We start from the raw sequence: 22,368 nt of genomic DNA on the forward strand, positions 1-22,368 counted from the left end.
TATTTCAGTATGTGTATACATTGTATAATGATCAAATCAGAGTAATTAACATATCCATCACCTCAAACGTATCATTTCTTTGTGTTGGACGTTTTAATGTTCTAATAATGATCATAGTGGAACTTGAGGCTCTAGAGTTGCCTGTGTTTAAATCCAGGTTCCACTTCTTTCCAGCTCTGAAAATGTGAGAAAATTTTTTCACATCTCTGAGCATGTTTCTGCTTCTGTGAATAACCATACACACTCCAGTCCTTAGAACAGGGCCAAGCATAGAGTAATGTTACCAGTGGAGGGTCTTGACTATGAGTCGTCCAGGTTCTTGGCGTTTTGAACAAAGAATTGAACAAAATGCACAAAAAAATGAAAGAATGAAACAATAAAAGCATAGAATTATTGAAACAAAAGTACACTCCACAGAGTAGGAGTGGGACTGAGCAAGTGGCTCAAGAGAGCTAGTTACAGAATTTTCTGGGGCTTAAATACCCTTTAGAGGTTTCCCACTGGGTACTTGATTACACTCTATATAAAGGAAGGAGTGGCCCACCACATCATATTGGTTGTGGGAGACAACCAATCAGAGGCTGAAGTGAAGTTACAAAGTCACACAAGAAGAACTGGCCCTTGACCAGTCTGATTGGTTGCAGGAGGGGACCAATCAGAGGTACCTTCCATTTTTCATCTGCAACCAGGTGCAAAGGTAACTGATCGTTTTGTTACTTGGGTGTGGAGAGGTGGGGTTTTCCTTTTGATTCAGTTCTAGGAATTCAGCGTGAATCAGCCTTAGGTTCCCTACCTCTGGACCCTATTCTCCTGCCTGAGTAACTGCTTGTTAATTGTTACTGGATCATTTTACTATTATTTGCACCATTATAGTATTCATTGTTGTTGTTGTTGTTGTTGTTACATAAAGTTATTTAAGTGTGGTGCCTGGAGCAATGTGTTCATTGTGTGACCTTAGCCCAGCAGAATCTCACCCTTTTTTATATGTAACAATAGCAGGGAGGAGGGTTGGAGATAACACAAAAGATTAAACATGATAATCTCAAAATGAAATCATTTGTAAACTGTAAAGAGTGATTAAGTCGTTAATTCGATATTGTTTATCTTATTTAAACTCAATTAAATAAAATTTGGCCCATTTGAACCTTCCTCTAGGTGTGGCCATTTGGTTGGGGACCAAGTAATATAAATAATGTGAGCTAATTAGAAACCATAATTGTAAAAGAATTTCTGAAACCTTTCATAGCCTAAGTTTTCAGTGTGGAAGCCTACAAATTCTGTAGCCTCAAGACTACTTATTTTCCCAGATGGCATTCCAGATATACCTAAAGTTTTGCAAAATCCATCCTCTTTAAGATGATGTGTAATTGAATAAAAAGAATGAAACTGACTCTGCAAATATTTGGTTAACACATTTACTCACTGCTCAGTACTTCAGTAATATAGCAGTGAGCAGAAGCAGGTTGAAAGAGTAAGTCCTGAAACTTCATTCACTGCAAATGGCTGTTACCTTGAGAGAACCACAAATTGGGAGTGAGTCCATGTATAACAAGCCCTTTTTTGGTTTGTTTGTTTTTACTTTCTCTTTCAGTAATGACATGGATCTGGAGAGATTCTCTTAGGAGAGAATCTGGCTAAGTGTCTAGCAGGATAATTGATTAACAAGATGTTTTGTTTTCATCATCTCAGAGATAAGTACAACTATTCTGTCATCTAATCTGCTAACTCCTACATTATCAATACGGTAGTAATAAATTATGAATAAACATAAAATATACAGAGATAGAAACTGCAAATTTATTTCAGAGAGCACAATTAAGGGACTGCTTTTATTATTTACACTGAATTATAAGCACAATTATTTCCTCCAACTATAACCACAGAAAGCACTTTAAATTAGGACGCTTGGGCTGAACAGCCCAGAAAATCAACTAGCCAGAAATTGAGATGAGCCTGTGGATAGAGTTTTAGGTCATGCTTCCAGTTCACATTCCAGCAGAGATAAATGTGAGGCCTGGGCAGCATTTAGATTTTGAGGTTTTTCACCCTTTGTTTTTTCCTTTGACTTTTAGCAGTAGCTAGCCATGATGAATGGCTATCAGTTACAATTAGGGTTGCCAGATAAAATATAAGGCTTCACGTTAAACTGATTTTCAGATAAACAATAAATAATCACTTAGTATAATTTGGCACATATACTAAAAATTTGGGTTATACTAAAAAAATTCATTGTTTATCTGAAATTCAAATATAATTAGACCCTCCATATTCTTTTTTAAACAGCTTTATTGAGGTATAATTGATATGCCAAATAACTGGACACATTCAACTTGTACAATTTGATGAGTTTGGAGATACACATACATCTGTGAAACCATCACCAAAATCAAGGTAATACATATATCCATCACCACTAAAAGTTTCTTCTTTCCCCCACTTTTTTTTGTTATTTTGAATTTTGTGGTAAAAACACTTACCATGAGATGCTATTAAATTTTTACATGTACAATACTGAATTGTCAACTAAGGGCACTATATTGTAGAGTAGATCTCTAGAACTTGTTCATCTTAAAAAACTGAAGCTTCAAACCTATTGAACAACTCCCCATCCCCCTCTCTCCCAGGCTCTGGCAACCATCATTATACTCTGTTTCTGTGAATTGGACTATTTTATTTATTTATTTATTTTTATTTTTTGAAAGTGAGACAAGGTCTCACTTTGTCACCCAGGCTGGCATACAATGGTGCAATCATGGCTCACTGCAGCCTCAAACTCCTGGGCTCAGGTGATCCTTCTGCCTCAACCTTTCAAGTAGCTGGGGCTACAGGCATAACGATCATGCCAATTTTTTTTTTTTTTTTTTTTGGTAGAGATAGGGTCTTACTATGTTGCTCAGGCTGATGCTAAACCCCTGGCCTCAAGTGATCCTCCTGGCTCAGCCTCCCAAAGCACTGGGATTATAGGCATGAGCCACCACACCTGGCCTGGTTGAACTATTTTAGATATTTCACCATGATTGCAATGGTACAATTATAGCTCACTGTAGCTATTAAGCCAGTCACAGAAGACCAAATATCTCACTTACATGAGGCATACTCATATTTAGCATAACATCTTCCATATTCATCTATGTTGTCGAATTTTTATTTGCCAGCTCTGACAACCTTAGTTACAATCAATTTATGAGAAGGAATTATCTGCCTCCCTACATACATTTCCCAGTGAGGAGAAAATAAGTGATTCCCTCAGACACAGAGGTCCCAGACAGCCCCACTAGCTACATTTTCCTCTTCCAAGTACAGAAGGAAATAGCTCCTTTAATGTTAAGAAGGTACCAGTTGCTTCCTTTGCCTGATTAAACTTTTTTCCTGCCTTCCCCTTAACTCTTATTTAAGTGGGAGGAGAGAATGGAAAGGTAATTAAGCATTTCAACCCAATGCCAAAATACACAATTTGCTAAGCAAATGCTTGTAAAAGAGAGGCTTGTAACAGAAAGAAATTGTTCATTAATTTCCTTACACCCTTTTCTTTTATTAATGATTAATCTATTTTGGCAGTTAGCAGAAGACACTTCCCTCTGTTCTAGGGTATTTCTATGAGTCATGTTGGAGGGAAAAACAAGGGTTTGGGATTCACACAAAGTAGTTTCAAATTCAGCCTCCAGGACATACAAGTTATATGAGCTCTGTTTCTTCATATTTTTATCTGTAAAATGGGACAATAACACAGTAATCACACTTACGGAACTATTGTGGGGGTTAAATGGTATGAGGTAGAAAAAGACACGAAATGTTGGGTTGGGATTTTCCTCCTCCTTCTCTTTCTGAATTTTTAGAATGCTTTGAAAGGTTTATTCATCCTTTCATCTTTTCATTTTTTAAAATATAAAAAGTCAAGGCACTGCCTCCTCTTCTCTCCACCAAGTGTATTTCCCTTGTCACTGCTTGAAGGTTCAGGATTATCTGCTTAGGAATCCTCTCTGTGATCTCTATCTATAATCACCCTTACCTTCACATGTGTCTGCCATATAAGCTTTATCTTTGGGGTAAGAATACTTGTAACTTCAAATCTGTAGATAATAAAATAGTCTATTTTTATACATGCCAAATACTTTTTGGAAGAGACCATCGAAAATTATTAAGTCACTCTCTGAGTTTGGAAGTAATGGTTAATGTTCACTCAATGTTATAAAGCTGTGAATGTTTCCAAATTTTGAAATATAAATATGCATTATGTTATTATAAAAATAAAATTGAGTATCAAAATATTAATAAGTTACTAAAGACCTCATAACCAGTCAGAGGCAGAAACAAACCTTGAATTTTGTTCTTCTGACTACAAATAGGGGCTATTTCCTTCTGGTATGCTGTCTCCTTGGTATGTTCCACTTGCCCTGGTGATCTTACAATGGATAATAATAAATATTCAAAAGTGAACAAACCCTGTCTTCCCCAATAGATCATAATGTCCTTGAGAATGGGAGCCATGCCCTGTACTTGCATAAGATGGTGTCATCTAGATCCTAAGTGCTTATTAAATGTTTATTGACTAAATTATTTCCTATTCACAATAACTCTTCATTATCTTTTTAATGGCCATGGTGGTCTGTCTGGAGTGGCCACTGCAAGGACACCATAAGCAGTGGGGGAGGTGCAGCCAGGGCTGCGCACTCTGTAGAGCCAACAGGGGCTGGAAATAGGTGATCCCGGCAGGAGCCCCGCACCCTACCGAGTTGGGGGTGGCAGAAGCCTGTGCTTCCAGGGGTGACTGCAGCCACCCAGCCGTGGCTCCAGACCCAGGCCTCCCTGTACTCTCAGGGGCCTGGACATCACCCTGTCCCCCCAGGCTTGGAAATGCTTGCTTCCAATCCCTGGCCTCTTCCAGCCCCCGCCTAACAGTGGAGCAAAGTTGTGGACATGTCCCGATAACCAAGCCTGGGCACTGTCGTGACCTGACCAGGTGTGCATGTGTTTGGGGCAGCACTGATATGCCAGCCTCCCCATTGCCTCTGCTCCCTCTGGAAACTGCTTCTAAGGCTAAAACTTTGAGCACCAACTAGCACGAGAGTGAGGATGTGGCCAGGGGTGGAAAGGCCTGAAGGTGGCTCTGGGCCTGCAGGCACTCCTCAGCATAGCCTGGGCACTGTGGACGGCATGTTGATGGTGGTGGGAGGCAGAGAAGTTCCTAGGTGGGAATGTACAGGTCCCCAGCAAAATCCAACCTTCCAGCCAGGGACATCCTGAAGCCTGGGGGCTGGGCTGCCCTTTCCAGGTGAAGTCTTCAACCTGGAGTGATAACTTTCTTGATGCTTTTCAGCCAATAGAGTGGTGCTTTCTCTGGGCCCACTCAGACTAATCAGCATGCACTTCCTCCATTCTGAGCCCATAAAAACTCAACTCAGCCAGATTCAGACAATGGTTGGGACTACCTGCCTGTGGATAGGAGCTACCCACTTCAGGTCTTCTCTCCACTGGGAGATGTTTGGTCACTCAATAAAGCTCTTCTCTGCCTTGCTCACCCTCCAGTTATCTGCTTAACCTCATTTTTCTGGGATGTGGGACAAGAACTCAAGACCCACCAAATGGCAGGAGCAAAAGGAGTTGTAACATGTTCCTGCCTGACTTGCTGAGCTGTAGGTAGACTGCAGAAGTGAAGAGTGGTTACTGTACTAGTCCATTTTGATTCTGCTGATAAAGACATACCCAAGACTGGGCAATTTACAAAAGAAAGAGGTTTATTGGACTTAGAGTTTCACGTGGCTGGGGGGGCCTCACAATCATGGAGGAAGCCAAGGAGAAGCCAGTCATATCTTACATGGATGGCAGCAGGCAAAGAGAGAGCTTGTGCAGGGCAACTCCTGTTTTTAAAACCATAAGATCTCGTGAGACCCATTCACTATCATGAGAATAGCACAGGAAAGACCCGCCCCCATAATTCAATCATCTCCCACCAGGTCCCTCACACAACAAGTGGGAATTATGGGAGCTACAAGATGAGATTTGGGTGAGGACACACAGCTAAACCATGTCAGTGAGCCTTCTAGGGGCCCAGACCTTGGGATTCCCCAAGCCAGAGCTTAACAATATAGACCTTCCACCCTTTGCCGGTAACAGATGGCTGCCCCATGTGACAAAAAGCAGCAGCAGGGCCAGGCCAGCCCAGGAGCCATGGGCCAGAGCAGGATGGTGAAACTGAAAGAGCTGCAACACAAAGGGGTTGAAACATGCCCCTCCACACATGGTCCCTGCCCGCCACTCCCCCCCCACCCTCCCCCGGCTGGCCAGGCTGCAGACAACAAGAAGAACAAGAAGGAGAAAAGAGCTGTGGCCCTTCTGGGAACCCAGACCTTGAGGCTCCCTGAGCCAGGGCTGTGACATGTTGTGACTTGTAACATCCTTTTTGGGGCTCTGCAGTTCCTGGCATCTCCAAACTTTCAGGCATCACTGTGTTGCCCTCATCCAGATGCTGGTGCCTGCAGTGGAAGCTGCTTGAGATACATCTGGTCCAGTCACAGCCTTGATTGGAGCCAGTGCCTGTGCCAGCACTTGGAGCTGCCTGCCCCACCTCAGCAGCCAGCATGCCTGATTGTGCACAGAGGCCAGACCTGTGCTCACTCACTCACACACCCCTCACCACTCCGTGCCTGGCTCACCCTTGGCAGGCATGGGATCCCGGCCAGTGGCATGAGCCAAAAACAGCCTGCTGGGCCAAGTGGGTAAAACAAACCCAGTGGGTGCGAGCAAGACTCAAGCAGAGGCACCACCAGCCGCAGAGGCACCACCAGCCGCTGAGGCACGACCAGCCACAGAGGTTTCTGGCTGGCGAAGCAACACCTGAAGAATCCTATGACATTTTCCTGACTTTGAAATTTACCCACTTAGTCAAGAAAATATGAAGCTATTCATTCCCTTTACTTGTCTAGCGGAATATTTCCACATAGAAGATTTTAGTCTTTGTCATCAAGACTGCATAACATTTAACACCCCTTCCACCACATCAAAATGCTACTTATACATACATAATAAACACTCAGAGAGGAATGCTGCCTTAGACATCATCTTTTCTTCCCTCTGTCTAAAGCATGAATGTCCTTAGATGTTCATTCAAAATTAGTGCCAGGGAGTGCTATTTGGCAAGGCCACTTGGAATATAGTAATTAATTAGAGTGCGTTTATTAAATTAAGCTGAAACTATCCTCTCTAACTTTCACTGATTATTCAATATATAAGCCATGGGGACTCAAATAAATTCTCTTCTTTTCTACTTTAGAATTGCTTTTGAAGTGCTTTTAGATATATCTGGACCTCCTAAATATTCCTTTTTCCTTTCTTTTGGCTGGATATTTTTTAAAAAATTAAGCCCTCTCCTCAGATTCTAGAACATCCAACTTTTAATTTCCTGCCTTGCATTTGATATCTTAAAGTAATGTGAATAGATGAGTAAGGGTAATATCAACTGTAACAAATGGATTCAAAAATATATATAATGTCTTAAATACGATAGAAGTTTATTTATCACTCATGTTATTGGTGGGCAGCTCGTTTTGACTTGGTGTTATGGACAGCTAGGAGGTTCACACCCCTTGGCTCTCTGATCCCCCAAGGTTTCATTATTATTGTTTGCATCCAACAGATAAAAGGAGACAGAAGAGTGTGGAAAAGAAATATTACTTAAAAACTATTTTCTAGATACTCATCACTTCTGTTTACACTCTAAGACAAAAAAAGAAAAAAAAAGAATCAATCACATGGTTATCTCTGAATGCAAGGAGGCCACGGAGGATGACACTCGGAAGGATGGTCTCCTCTTGGGTTGTCACTTCCCTGGAACAACCTTACATTATTACTAAAGGGGAGAGAAAATTGTGCGTGTGACAGTAACCTTATCTGCCATAGTGTGAGGGTAGATCAGATTTAGCAACCGAGTAGCAAAGTGCCAGAAGCCTCAGGTTAACAAGAATTTCTCCTTTATAGGTCTTCTTCTTTTTTTTTTTTTTTTTCTTTTTCTTTTATTATCATTATTATTATTATTATTATTATTATACTTTAGGTTTTATGGTACATGTGCGCAATGTGCAGGTAAGTTACATATGTATACATGTGCCATGCTGGTGCGCTGCACCCACCAACTCGTCATCTAGCATTAGGTATATCTCCTAATGCTATCCCTCCCCCCTCCCCCCACCCCACAACAGTCCCCAGAGTGTGATGTTCCCCTTCCTGTGTCCATGTGTTCTCATTGTTCAATTCCCACCTATGAGTGAGAATATGCGGTGTTTGGTTTTTTGTTCTTGCGATAGTTTACTGAGAATGATGATTTCCAATTTCATCCATGTCCCTACAAAGGACGTGAACTCATCATTTTTGATGGCTGCATAGTATTCCATGGTGTATATGTGCCACATTTTCTTAATCCAGTCTATCACTGTTGGACATTTGGGTTGGTTCCAAGTCTTTGCTATTGTGAATAATGCGGCAATAAACATACGTGTGCATGTGTCTTTATAGCAGCATGATTTATAGTCCTTTGGGTATATACCCAGTAATGGGATGGCTGGGTCGAATGGAATTTCTAGTTTTAGATCCCTGAGGAATCGCCACACTGACTTCCACAAGGGTTGAACTAGTTTACAGTCCCACCAACAGTGTAAAAGTGTTCCTATTTCTCCACATCCTCTCCAGCACCTGTTGTTTCCTGACTTTTGAATGATTGCCATTCTAACTGGTGTGAGATGGTATCTCATTGTGGTTTTGATTTGCATTTCTCTGATGGCCAGTGAAGGTGAGCATTTTTTCATGTGTTTTTTGGCTGCATAAATGTCTTCTTTTGAGAAGTGTCTGTTCATGTCCTTCGCCCACTTTTTGATGGGGTTGTTTGTTTTTTTCTTGTAAATTTGTTGGAGTTCATTGTAGATTCTGGATATTAGCCCTTTGTCAGATGAGTAAGTTGCGAAAATTTTCTCCCATTTTGTAGGTTGCCTGTTCACTCTGATGGTAGTTTCTCTTGCTGTGCAGAATCTCTTGAGTTTAATTAGATCCCATTTGTCAATTTTGGCTTTTGTTGCCATTGCTTTTGGTGTTTTAGACATGAAGTCCTTGCCCATGCCTATGTCCTGAATGGTAATACCTAGGTTTTCTTCTAGGGTTTTTATGGTTTTAGGTCTAACATTTAAGTCTTTAATCCATCTTGAATTGATTTTTGTATAAGGTGTAAGGAAGGGATCCAGTTTCAGCTTTCTACATATGGCTAGCCAGTTTTCCCAGCACCATTTATTAAATAGGGAATCCTTTCCCCATTTCTTGTTTTTGTCAGGTTTGTCAAAGATCAGATACTTGTAGATACGTGGCATTATTTCTGACGGCTCTGTTCTGTTCCATTGATCTATATCTCTGTTTTGGTACCAGTACCATGCTGTTTTGGTTACTGTAGCCTTGTAGTATAGTTTGAAGTCAGGTAGTGTGATGCCTCCAGCTTTGTTCTTTTGGCTTAGGATTGACTTGGCGATGCGGGCTTCTCTCTAAGCCCCAGCTGTGCCACCCTCTCCATTACTCTCACCCTCTCCCGTGACTTTCTACTCTGATCAATTAAAAGACTCACTCAATATTTTGTGTGACCCTACGAAAGGAAAAAAAACCACTGCTGATTATTCTGGCACCGTTCTTTCAGAGCACAGTGACTGTATGATATATCCCAATATCTGAAGTTTTAAAATTGGGAAAAAAAAGCATCTTAGAATCACAACGTATGGTATCTGCTGTCTTATACAAACACACACATGCACACACTGCAATGCATAGCTTGTTCTATTTTCTATTTCAGAACTTCCATGTATTATTCCCTTAATCTAATATACCTAAAGCTCATAGGAGATTGTTTTAACAATCTGGGAATCTCTCAATCACACGACACTTATCTATCATACCCCTTGTAACATGTTGTTACAAAGAATGTAGCTCAAAACCTTGCTTTCTGAATTTTCTGAATCAGTCTGAAAATCATACTCCTTGTAACACAGTATGAAACATACTCCTTGTATCTCAGTCTGAAAATGATACTCCTTGTTACAAGTCAGCAGAGACATGAAGGACAGGAGAGGCAATGGAGTCTCCAAGGCTCTAGCCACACCCAGCATACACTGATGGAGACAAAACAAAAACAAACAAAAAAACACACAAAGAAAATGTTTTCTTTGTATTACCCACAGTTCTCAACTTTATTGATATGTACTGAAACTTAAAACTAGAAAATCTTCTCTTTTTTGTAAAGAGAAGAGAGATGAGTACAATTAAATTCCCGGACTTTTTCTCTCACCAAGTCACCATTTCACTGTCCAGCCACACCAACAGTTCAGCGTTCTCTTGGCAGTACAGGCCAAAAGCTTCCAAATAGACTCTGAAAGTGGCTATGCAGCCATGACAAGTGACGAGAACCCCTTGTTTCTGACAGGAAAACAACTCAGGAGCTGCTTGCCACTTTCACTGGGGCCTTTTGGAAAGCCTCACTTCGATGGGCCCTAGAGGTGCATTGCTGAGGGGGGAGATGAGAGAGCTCAAGAGGCTTGTGGAATGTGAGCCATGGCTTTTGAAATTACTTCTTCCTGTGGGCTGATTTTGCAGTTTGATTTTACTTTTAAGAGAGGAAATACAGAGCCAGTCTCCACTAACACTTTAACTCATTTGCCAGAAGAAAATCATACCAGAAAGCAACAGAGTTACCCCAAAGGCCCTGGAGTGGGCGGGGGGTGGGAGAAGCAGAGGCAATGGGGGAGGGAGAAGAGAAGGAGAAGAAAACAGGGGACTGTGGAACTGCAGCCCAAGAAAAACCTATAAACCTTTAATCCCTTACACACTACAAAGTGATTAAACTCACCTACCTCACACCTGCCTTAGAAAGAATGCAGATATATGGAAGAAGAGAATATTTGCAAACTGCACTTTGGACCCATGAAAAGTTCATTTGGAATTCAGAAGGCTGATCCCACTTAGGGTTCTGGCTGCAAACCCTATATACACGGGTTCTGGCTGCAAAATTGGAGGGGAAATGTATGAGCCATTATGAACCAGAAACCTGTCTTGTGTTTCTCCAGAGAAAGTAGACTATGAACAATCCAAAGAAAGTGGTGGATGGTTTCTGGAAGAACAAGTCTGCACCAGAGAATAAAATGGCATTCCTTAGGGTTGCTGAGGATTTTCTTCGATTGTATTCTGCTAATGTGTGTGCAAGGCAGATATAACACATTTGTGGAAGGCTCTAGAGGCATTTTCTACAAATTTTGTCCTGGTTTCAGGTAGTTTTCTTCTCCCCTCATTTTAATGTCATTATTATAAGTTGGACTTAAAAAATTGACATAAGAGTTGTTTGTGTCTTTTATAGAACTTTTTATACAATACCAAGTTAGGTGAGTTCACTACATTTGTTTCTTTTTTGTGTATAATACATTCATTTTATTCTCTAATGATTTCAATATGCGTTTCCAAAAAATTTGGAAATGCCACTCAGTATAATCTTATCACTCTTCTTTTACTTTTTAAACTTTTAAAACTATTTTTCAAGTGATAAGGTAGTTAATATAATTGTTCCAATAGATAATTAGTCACAGAGTACAATAAGCATCTGGAAACTCAATACATCAGTGACAAAAGAATATGATGAAGGAAAACTAAACAATTGCCTGGCCAATATAAGTATGCAGTAAAATTAGGATTCTTAAATGGTTTTGTGAAAGAATAACAATCCAAAGACTTTGCATTTCTATAGTGTCATTATCATCATCATTATTAAGATTTTTATTATTGAGTCTGATCTTATGAAAAGACAAAGAAAATAATACACTATCTGGGAGTAATTTGTTCCCCCATATGATGTGAATTAACTTTTCCTGGAGAACAGGGTTCTGTTCCAAGCTCTGAGAAGAGATAATCTCGGGAGCTCATGCTAATGTGAATGCAGCAGCAGAGGCTGCAGCCAGGAAGCAGAAGATTGTGAGGCCATCCTTTAACCAAAAGGAATCTGTCTCCTGCAGCTCACAGAAGCTCCCCGCTCCCCCTCTGACTTAGTGCACATTCATTCCCAAAGTATTGCAATCCCTCTGGGCCTCCTGATGAGCTAGATTACTCCAATACATCCTGCAGAGATTGCAGAAAGTCTAGTTTTCCCAGGAGTGACACAGCAGAAACAGCAGGGACTTGATATTCTACCTATGTTTCTGACATGTTACCTGAGCACACAGTAGGGAAGAGGGAAAGAGTGGTTTCCTTTTTTTCTTTTTTTTTTTTTCCAGCCAGTCTTTCACTTCCCTTAGTTCCCCTAGGGACTTTCACGACCCTTGATGCCCACTATTTGCTTTACATATGCAAACCAAGTCAACACAAATCATATCACAACCCTATCTCTGGCACAAATGCCATCAATTCATGACTGAGAGAATCTAAAGTTCAAGAGCAGAGGATTTATATCAAACCAACACCCTCACTTATTAGCAATGTCACCTTGGGCAAATCACGTAACAGCCTTAGTGATACAATGTAAATGTCCAATAAATGGTAGCTTTTAATATTATTTAATGCTGTATTAAGGAATAATATGTATGTTCTTTTTAATGTTTTTATTTTTTATTGATACATAATAGATGTACATATTTGGGGGTGCATGTGATAATGTAATATATTCACACAATTAGTAAAGATTAAATCAGTGTAATTGGGATATCCATCACCTTAAATATGTGTCTTTTCTTTATGCTAGAAACATTTGCTATCTATTCTGAAATATACAATAGATTATCCTAAACTGTAGTCAGCCTACTATCTATCAAACACTAGGTCTTAATTTCTTCTATCAAACTGTATATTGTACTCATTAATCAACTTCTCTTCATCCTCCCCGCTCTACCCTTCTTGGCCTCTGATTACCATCATTCTAATCACTATCTTCATGAGATCCACATTTTTAGCTCCCACAAATGATTGAAACCATGTGATATTCATCTGTCTGTGTTTGGCTTATTTCACTTAACATAATGACCTCCAGTTCCACTTAGACTGAGTCCATATTTTGGCTATTGTAAATTCAGTGCTGCAATAAACATAAGAGTGCACATATCTTTTCTGTATATTGATTTCCTTTCTTTTGGATATATAACCAGTAGCAGAATTGCTGGATCATATGGTAGTTATGTTTTAACTTTTTTGGAGAAGCTCCATACACTTTTCCATAGTGGCTATACTAAGTTACATTCCCACCAACAGTGTAGGAGGATTCCCCTTTCTCCACATCCTCACCAGCATCTGTTATGCCTGTTTTGTTGATAAAAGCCATTTTATCTGGGGTGAGATATTTCACTGTGGTTTTAATTTGCATTTTCCTGATGATTAGTGATGTTTCATAGACCGGTTAGCCATGTGCATGTTTTCTTTTAAGAAATACCTACTCAGGTATCTACTCAGATATTTTCTATATTTTCTCCATTTTAAAATCAGATTCTCTTTTTTTTTTTTTTTTTTTTTTTTTTGCTATTGTGCTGTTTGAATTCCTTATATATGCTGGTTATTAGTCCCTAGTCAGATAGATAGTTTGCAAATATTTTCTCCCAGTCTGTGTGTTGCCTCTTCACTTTGTTGATTGTTTTCTTCACTGTGTAGAAGCTTTTTGGCATGTTGTAATCCCATTTGTCATTTTTGCTTCAGTTGCCTGTGCTTTTGAAGTCTTACCCACACACAAAAAAAATTTGCCTAGACCAATGTCCTACAGTGTCCCCTAAAGTTCTCTTCTAGTAGTTTCAAAATCTCAGGTATTAGATCAAAGTTGTTCATATATTGTGATTTGATTTTTGTATATGATGAAAAATAGGAGCCTAGTTTCATTCTTCTGCATATGGTTATCTAGTTTCCTCAGTACCATTTATTGAAGACACTGTCGTTTTCCCACTGCATGTTCTTGGAAACTTTGTCAAAAATGAGTTGGCTCTAAATACATAGATTTATATCTGGGTTCCCTATGTGTCTGTTTTTATGCCAGTATTATGCTGATTTAAGTTTCTACAGCTTTACAGTATGCTTTGAAGTCAGATAGTGTGATGCCTTCTGCTTTGTTCTTTTTACTCTGGATTACTTTGGCTATTTGAGGTCTTTTGTGGTTCCATATAAATTTTAGAATTTTTTTTTATTTCTATGAAGAACATTATCAGTATTTTGATAAGTATTGCATTGACTCTATAAATTGCTTTAGGTAGAATTGTCATTTTAACAATATTGATTCTGCCAATTCATGAACATGAAATGTCTTTCCAGCTTGTAGTATCCTCTTCAATTTCTTTCATCAGTGTTTTATAGTTTTCCTTGTATAAATCTATAATTTCTTGGGTCAGATTGATTGCTAAGTATTTTATGTTTTTCGTAGATATTGTAACTGGGATTGCTTTCTTGATTTCATTTTCAGATTGTTTGTTGTGTATATATAAATGCTACTAATTTTTGTACGTTGATTTTTAATCCTGGACATTTACTGAATTTGTTTCTTGGTTCTATTTGATGGAATCTTTAGGTTTTCGAAGTATAAGATCATGTTGTCTGTCAACAAGCTTAATTTGACTTTTCTTTCCAATTTGCATTTTTCTTTTTCTTTTTTTTTTTTTTTTTTTTTTTTGAGATGGAGTTTTGCTCTTGTTGCCCAGGCTGGAGTGCAATAATGCGATCTCAGCTCACTGCAACCTCCGCCTCACAGGTTCAAGCGATTCTCCTGCCTCAGCCTCCCAAGTAGCTGGGATCATAGGCATATACCACCACACTCGGCTAATTTTGTGCTTTTAGTAGAGACAGGGTTTCACCATGTTGGTTAGGCTGGTCTCAAACTTCTGACCTCAAGTGATCCACCCAGGTCAGCCTCCCAAAGTGCTGGGATTACAGGCGTGAGTCACCGTGCCCAGCCACATTTTCTTTGTTTATTTCTCTTTACTAATTACTTAGGCTAGGACTTCCAGTATTATGTGGAACAAAAGTAGCAAAAGTGGCTTTCCTTGTTTTGTTCCAGATCTTAGAAGAAAGGTATTAAATTTTTCCCCAGTTAGTACAATGTTAGCCATGAGTTTGTCATATATGGTCTTTATTATGTTGAGGTCAGTTCCTTTTATACCCAGTTTGATAAAAGAATGTTATCACAAAAGGCCGTTGAATTTTATCATCAAATGTTCTTTCAGCATCTATTGAAATTATACATCTTTTGTTCTTGGTTCTGTTAATGTAATGTATCACATTTATTGATTTACATATGTTGAATTATTTTTGCATCCTGGGGATGAATCTTAATCAATCACGGTGAATAATTTCTTTAATGTGTTGTGGAATTCAGTCTGCTAGTATTTTATTGGGGATTTTTGCATCTGTGTTCATCAGTGATATTTACCTGTAGTTTGTTATTGTTGCTGTTCTGCTCTTGTCTGGTTTTGGAACTACAGTAATGCCTGACTTGTAGAATAAGTTTGGAAGTATTCCTTCCTCTTCAGTTTTTTTGAAGAGTTTAATTAGGACTAATACTAGCTTTTCTTTAAATGTTTGGTAGAATTCAGTAGTGAAACCATCAGGTCCTAGGCTTTACTTTGGTGGGAGACTTTTTATTATGGCTTCAATTTTATTACTTATTATTGGTTTGCTAAGATTTTCTATTTCTCAAGGTTCCATCTTGGTAGGTTGTATGTGTCCAGGAATTTATCTATTTATTCTAGGTTTTCAAATTTGTTGGCATTTATTTATGTTAATAATGATCTCTAATGATTCTTTGTATTTCTGTGGTCTCAGTTGTTTCATTTCTATTTTCATTTCTAATTTTACTTATTTGGTTCTTTTTTTTTTTTTGTTAGTCTAGCTAAAGGTTTGTTGATTTTGTTTCTTTTTTCAAAAAGCCAAATTTTTGTTTTGTTCATCTTCCATATTGTTTTTCTAGTCTCAATTTCATTTGTTTCTGCTTTGTTCTTCATTATTTCCTTCCTTCTACTAATTTTTTTTTCCTCCATGAGGTACACCCTTAAGTTATTTGAAGTCTTTCTACTTTTTTGATATAGCTGTTTATTTCTATAAACATCCCTCTTAGTAGTGCTTTTGCTGGGCCCTTAGATTTGATATGTTGTATTGCCATTTTTATTTGTTTCAAGAAATTGATTGATTTCCTTTATAATTTCTTCATTGACCACTTGGTCATTTAGGAGCATGTTGTTTAAGTTTCCCGTGTTGGTGTATTTTTTGAGGTTCCTCTTGTTATTGATTTCTAATTTTATTCCATTGTGGTCAGAAAAAATACTTTATATGATTTCTACTCTTTCAAATTTCTTGAGACTTGTTCTGTGGCCTAAGATATGGTCTATTCTGGAGAAAGTTCCAATTGCTGATGAAAAGAGTGTGTATTCTGCACCAGTTGGAGGCAACATTCTATAAATGTCAGTTAGGACTATTTGGTCTACTAAGTAATTAACAACAATATTTCTTTGTTGGTTTTCTTTCTGGATGATCTGTCCATTACTGCTCATGAGGAGTTAAAGTCCCCTACCATTATTGTATTTCAGTCTATCTCTCTCTTTACATCTATTAAAGTTTGCTTTATGTACTTGAGGGCACTGATGTTGGGTGCATAGATATTTATAATTGTTACATCCTTTTGCTGAATTGACCTATTTTTCATTATATAGTAACCTTGTCTCTTCTTACAGTGTTTGATTTGTAGTCTATTTTATCTGATATAAGTATAGCTACTCCTGCTCTTTTTTGGTTTCCAGTTGCATGGAATATCTTTTTTAACTCTTTCACTTTCAGTCTCTATGTGTCTTTATAGGTAAAGTGGGTTTCCTATAGACTTTTTAATTGGAGAATTCAGTCCATTTACATTCCTTGTTACTGATGAGTAGAGATTTACTACTGCCATTTTGTTGTTTGTTTTCTGGTTGTTTGTAACCTTTTCTTTCTTCTTTCCTTTGACACTGTCTTCCTTTGTGGTTAAGCAATTTTCTCTGGTAGCACACTAGAACTCAGCACTTTTTATTTTTAATTAATCTATTATAGGGTTTTTTCCACTGTGGTTACCATGAGGTTTACAAAACACCTCTTATGAATATAATAAGTTATTTTTGAAAGGTGACAACTTAGATCATAAAGAATAGACACAAAGTAAACATTAAAAAATACTTCTATAATTTAACTCCATCACCCCCAAGCAAACAAACATTTTGACTTTATTTTGTCTTAATGTACATATTCCTATATTACCTATTTCTTAACAGGTTGCTGTAAATTTTATTACTTTGATACATTTGTCTTTTGGGCTTCATACTAGAGTTATGAGTGGATTGCACATCACAATTACGGTATTACATATTTGTGTATCTGCTCATGTACTTAATTTTACTAGTGTAGGTTTTGTACCTTCAAATGTTTTCTTTTGGCACGTTAGTAATTTTTCTTTTAGATTTAAGAACTCCCTTTGGCATTTATTATAAGGCAAGTCTGGTGGTAGTGAACTCTCCCAGGTTTTGTCTGGAAAAATCTTTCTCTCACCTTTATATTTGGATACCTTTGTTGGACACACTATTCTTAGATGCCAGGTTTTTTCTTTGAGCACTTTGAAATGCTGTTTCACTCCCTCCCAGCCTCTGTATTTTCTGTTGAGAAGGCTGTTGCCTGATCATTGGAGCTCCTTTATATGTTATTTGCTTCTTTTGTTTTGGTGCTGCTGCTTTTAGAATCCTCTCTTTGTCCCTGTCCTTTGAGAATTTGCTTGTTATATATGTTGGTGTTGTCCTATTTGTTTTGAATCTGTTTGGTGTTCTCTGATATTCCTGTACCTGGATATTTGTCTCTTTCTCAAATTTTAGAAAGTTTTATGTTATTATTTGTTTGAATAAGCTTTCTACCCCTTGCTCCTGCTTAACTCCCTCTTGAACACCAAGATTCTTAGATTTGGTCTTTGAATTAATTCACTATCTTGCATGCGACCTTCATTACTTTTTACTCTTTTTTCTGTTCTGAATGTTTATGTTCAAGTAGCCTATCTTCAAGCTCACAGATTATTTCCTCTGCTTGATTCATCCTGCTGTTGATGTCCTCTAACAAATTTTAAAGTTCAGCAAATGCATTTCTCGGTTCCAATATTTCTGTTTGATTTTTTAAATTATTTTAATATCTTTGTTAAATTTTTCTGATAAATTTCTGAATTGTTTTCTTTGTAATTTTGAAGATCACTGAATTTTCTAAAACTGTCATTTTTAACTCTTGGTCAGAGAGTCCACATATTGCCGTCTCATTAGAGCTAGTTACTGGTTCCCTGCTTTGTTCATTTGAGAACATCATGGTTCCCTGTTTGTTGTTGATTTTTGGGGATCCATATCTGTTTCTTTGTATTAAAGGATTAGTTATTTGTTCTAGTTTTCTCTATCTGGCTTGTTTTACTTTTTATTGAATATCATTGCCTAGAAATTCTTTGTAATTTACCTATTCTTTTCTTTTTTTTCTGCTAGGTTGCTGCCTCCTTCTGAGTACTAGATGGCACTGGCACCTTAAACCCACATTGGCCTCAGTTTTAGTAAATAGAGTGCTGCCCATCCTAAATGGGAGAGGTCCCAAAGGGAAAATCTTGATAGTGTGGGAAGGCTGGCTAGTGGTTTCTGTCCATGGTTAACTGTGGATAAAACCTCTTATAGTATGGTGCTGCCGAAGAGCCACTCTGATTTGGCTATGGCCTAGTTACAGGGCAGAATTTCCAGGGCTCTGGGTGATACATCCACCTCCCACTTTGTCTCTGGCTATGCTCAAGGATATTTCTCCCTTTAGTCGGTCTCAATCCTTCCTTTGGGTTGAAGCAGGGACTGGTCCCCTGACAGGGAATTCTAGATAGTAGGAAGCTGCTTGTCCACCTCAATCTCACTTTTTCCGGTGTAGAAACCATGAGTCAGAGGGAAGAGTCCTGTGCATTTTGTGACAGACATACTGGAAGAAGGGCCACCACAAATATGAAATTTCAATTCTCTTACCATCTGCTCAGAGTTGCTTCACTTCTCTGTGGCCCTAGAAACTATCTCATTCCCATATTTGACTTCTGGGATATTGCTGGTGATAATCTCAGAACTGTATATTTGTTTTTCATTTTCTTCGGGGTAGGGATGAAGCCAGCTTGCTTCTACACTGCCATTTTAGAACCAGAAGTCTGAAGGGTAAGGTTTTTAGCTCTGGCAAATTGTCACATTGAGCAAAATTTTTCCATTGCATGAGATACTATAAGTTAGGCATGTGGAAAGGGCTCATTGTTTTATCAAGAGTCTTTTTTTGCATTAACTTAAATCAACTTGATTTAGGTTCAGCAAAAGAAAAATAAGACAGAGTAGAGGAGTGCGATATATAGGTATCAGTATTTCTTAGAATCAAAGTAGCTGAATCTCTAGAGCACCAGTGTCTAATAGAAGCCTAATAGGAAACACATTAATAAGGCTAGATTTCCTAGTAGCCACTTAGAAAAGTAAAAGGGAATAAAGTTAAATTGATTTTAACCCAACATATCCAAAATATTGTCATTTCAACATGGAATAAATATAAAATATTGATGAAATTTTAAAACTATTTTTTGCACCAAGTTTCTGAAATCTAATGTATATTTTACATGTACAGACAACTTAATCTGGACTAGCCACATTGCAAGGACTTAGTAGCCATAGGTGACTACCATGTTGGAAAGCAGCTCTAGAGATTCCTGAAACTAAGAACTAGACAGCTGTCTGTAATCAGGTAGCAGTTTCTCTGCTTGATTCTCTTCTGTTCTCTACTCATATTCTTATTCCTTTGCAGGACAACTTTCTCTGATCTCTGTGGACATGCTTAAAATGGCTGACTCACACAGCAAGCGTATCTAACTGTACCTAAAATCAACCCACATTCAGATGCTAACTGTAATCCTATTCCCTGATCCATCATGAAAAAGAATCTGACTGACATAACTTGTCAAGTGTTCACCCCAGCTTCTATCAACTATGGGGAAGTAAGGGCCAGAAGAGGTGTAACCATCATGGCTACCAGGCTTTGAAATATTTACATTACATACTGCATTTATTAAAATACAAATTAAATCTGCAATAAAACACTAATTGACCATTCTTTGGGATTCCTTCTATGGGTAATATTTTCTGCAAAAAATGTTAACCTCTCCCTTAATGGTAATGATTGAGCTAAGCTGGTGCTTGATCTTTATTTTGATTTTTTTGTTTGTTTGTTTTAGCTGTGAACATTGGACAGTCCATGAAATTAATATACTGAATCAGGGATCAGCAAATGTTTTTTTAAAAGGCCAGGCAGTAAATATTTTCAGCTGTATGAACCAAGAAACACAATTGAGGATATTGCATAGATATAGTGTAACCATTTTAAAATCTTAAAACCATTCCCAGCTTACAAGCATACAAAAAATAGGGGACAAGCCAGATATGCTGTACAGGCATAGTTTGCAGACCCATGTCCCACATATTTCTGTTCCTATCATCTATAGGTACTAAGTGATGGTCTCCAGGTATAAGCCTGGCTCTTTCACTGCACCATGAAAACCTGTAACAGATCTTAATGTGAGCAGCATGATGAAGTTCAGCTTCACTATTCCAAAATTAAAAAGAAAGAGACTGTTCTGTGATGAAGCAAACTCATTCCCAACACTAAATGGGCCACACTCCCTCCTGCTGCTTTGCTACTTTTAGGTTTCCTATAGTCTGGGCCTTTGAGGGGACATTTGTGTGACACACACAGAGATGGCAGAGCTTTTGAGGAAACTCACCTCCTAAGAGGGCATGCTTCTGAAATGCCCAGTCACAGATCCTAGCACACCCCCAGGTGAGCTACCGTTATAACTTTTTCACTAGCAATTATTCTCACCAGTAATATGTCAAGCCACTTCTCAGGACAGTTAGATACACAAGAGAGTATTCTATATTTAACCCTGTTATCTTGGGCACATAACCTCTTTAAGCCCATGTCCCACTATATAAAAATTAGAGTTGAATGCCTACCTCACAGGGCAGCCATTAGGACTAATGCAAATAAAACACTTAGCACTGTGCTTGGCATATATTCAGCCACTAAATATATGCAGGCAGTGATGATGATGATATGATGATGGTGATGATGGCAGTAATGATTAAGATTCAGAAGGCCAAACCAAGAGTTTCTCCTAGAAACACATGAAGTTACCTTCAGGAAATCTAAGTTGCAAGTGCCTTAGTCCCATTAACAGACATGCTGATATTTGAAGCTTACTGATATGATCCAGATTTGGAATTATCACATTAGTCACCACTCTGCAATTTCTCATCATTCCAATTTCAGATATTTTAGTGAGGGAAAAAATTTCCCAGCAATGTGTTCTGTGAAAAACTAGTTTTTTGGATTGAATGGCTTACATACACATGCGCAGAAACACCATACATACATAGGTTCTGTGGACAAACAAGTTGGAGAGATACTGAGCTAAATAAAGTTAAACACTTTTCATATCAGTTATTTTTAAAGCACATTTATTATGACAATTTACATTGTGACTCTCTATGAAGAAACTAAAGAAAAAGTAAGACTTCCCAAATTCATTAATAGAGGCAGTCTTTTATTCAGTGATCTGCTTGTTGTATCAGCTTTCTATGGAACACATTTTCAAAATGATGACATTAAAAATGAGCATTTATTGATCAATTAATATATGCTATACTGTCTGCTAAGAACTTTTATTTAACTTACAAAATAACTTTATGAGGTAGGTACTATTCTAGCACCAATTCACAAATGAGGAAACTTCTCAGGAAAACTTAAATTTCCCACATTCAGACGGCAGAATCTGTATTTGAACCAAGTAACCCGAATTTAGAGCCTGTGCTCTTGATCCATGTAAGTAATGAAATATGGAGAAAACTGATACATCATGTCCTATAGTCTAGATTAGGAACTGGATGGAGACAAATCAGAAGGGGAAAGTGGATGTTTTACATTCCTAACAATAACTCCCAAAACTGCTTCTCCTTTATTTTAAATGGAAGGTTCCTCTCCATCCATTTTTTTTTTTTTTTTTTTTTGCCAATTTGAGAATTATCTCACTTTTGTCCCGAACCATTAGATTTAATAATACTGGATTCTGATTCTCAGAGTGAATGTTTCTATTTTCAAGGTTAACTGTCTGTTGGAGTGTTTATGGTATAAGATCATATTCTTAGAAACATAGGATCCTGTCTTTGGTACTGGCTGTTCCATTCAATAGCTCTGAGACCTTGAGCACATTATAGGACTTTTCAGAGGCTCAGTTTCCCCATCTATAGATCAAGAATAATGAGACTTTTAAGAAGTGATTACTTACACGTAGAAATTTAT

At 38.1% G+C, this 22,368-nt stretch overlaps 1 long non-coding RNA gene across 2 annotated transcripts; it reads left to right on the plus strand.

The window, feature by feature from the left end:
- The first annotated feature begins 596 nt into the window (after positions 1–596).
- Positions 597–20,131, plus strand: LOC134762122 (uncharacterized). 2 transcript variants are annotated; one of them, XR_010141786.1, is made up of 4 exons: positions 597–697; positions 1,592–1,695; positions 2,284–2,391; positions 19,819–20,131. It is a non-coding gene; the product is annotated as an uncharacterized LOC134762122 (long non-coding RNA). The 2 variants fall into 2 exon arrangements; XR_010141785.1 differs by lacking the exon at positions 19,819–20,131 and adding an exon at positions 6,464–7,041.
- The last annotated feature ends 2,237 nt before the right edge of the window (positions 20,132–22,368 follow it).

Source organism: Pongo abelii, chromosome 9 (assembly GCF_028885655.2).
Source record: "Pongo abelii isolate AG06213 chromosome 9, NHGRI_mPonAbe1-v2.0_pri, whole genome shotgun sequence".
NCBI lineage: Eukaryota > Metazoa > Chordata > Mammalia > Primates > Hominidae > Pongo > Pongo abelii.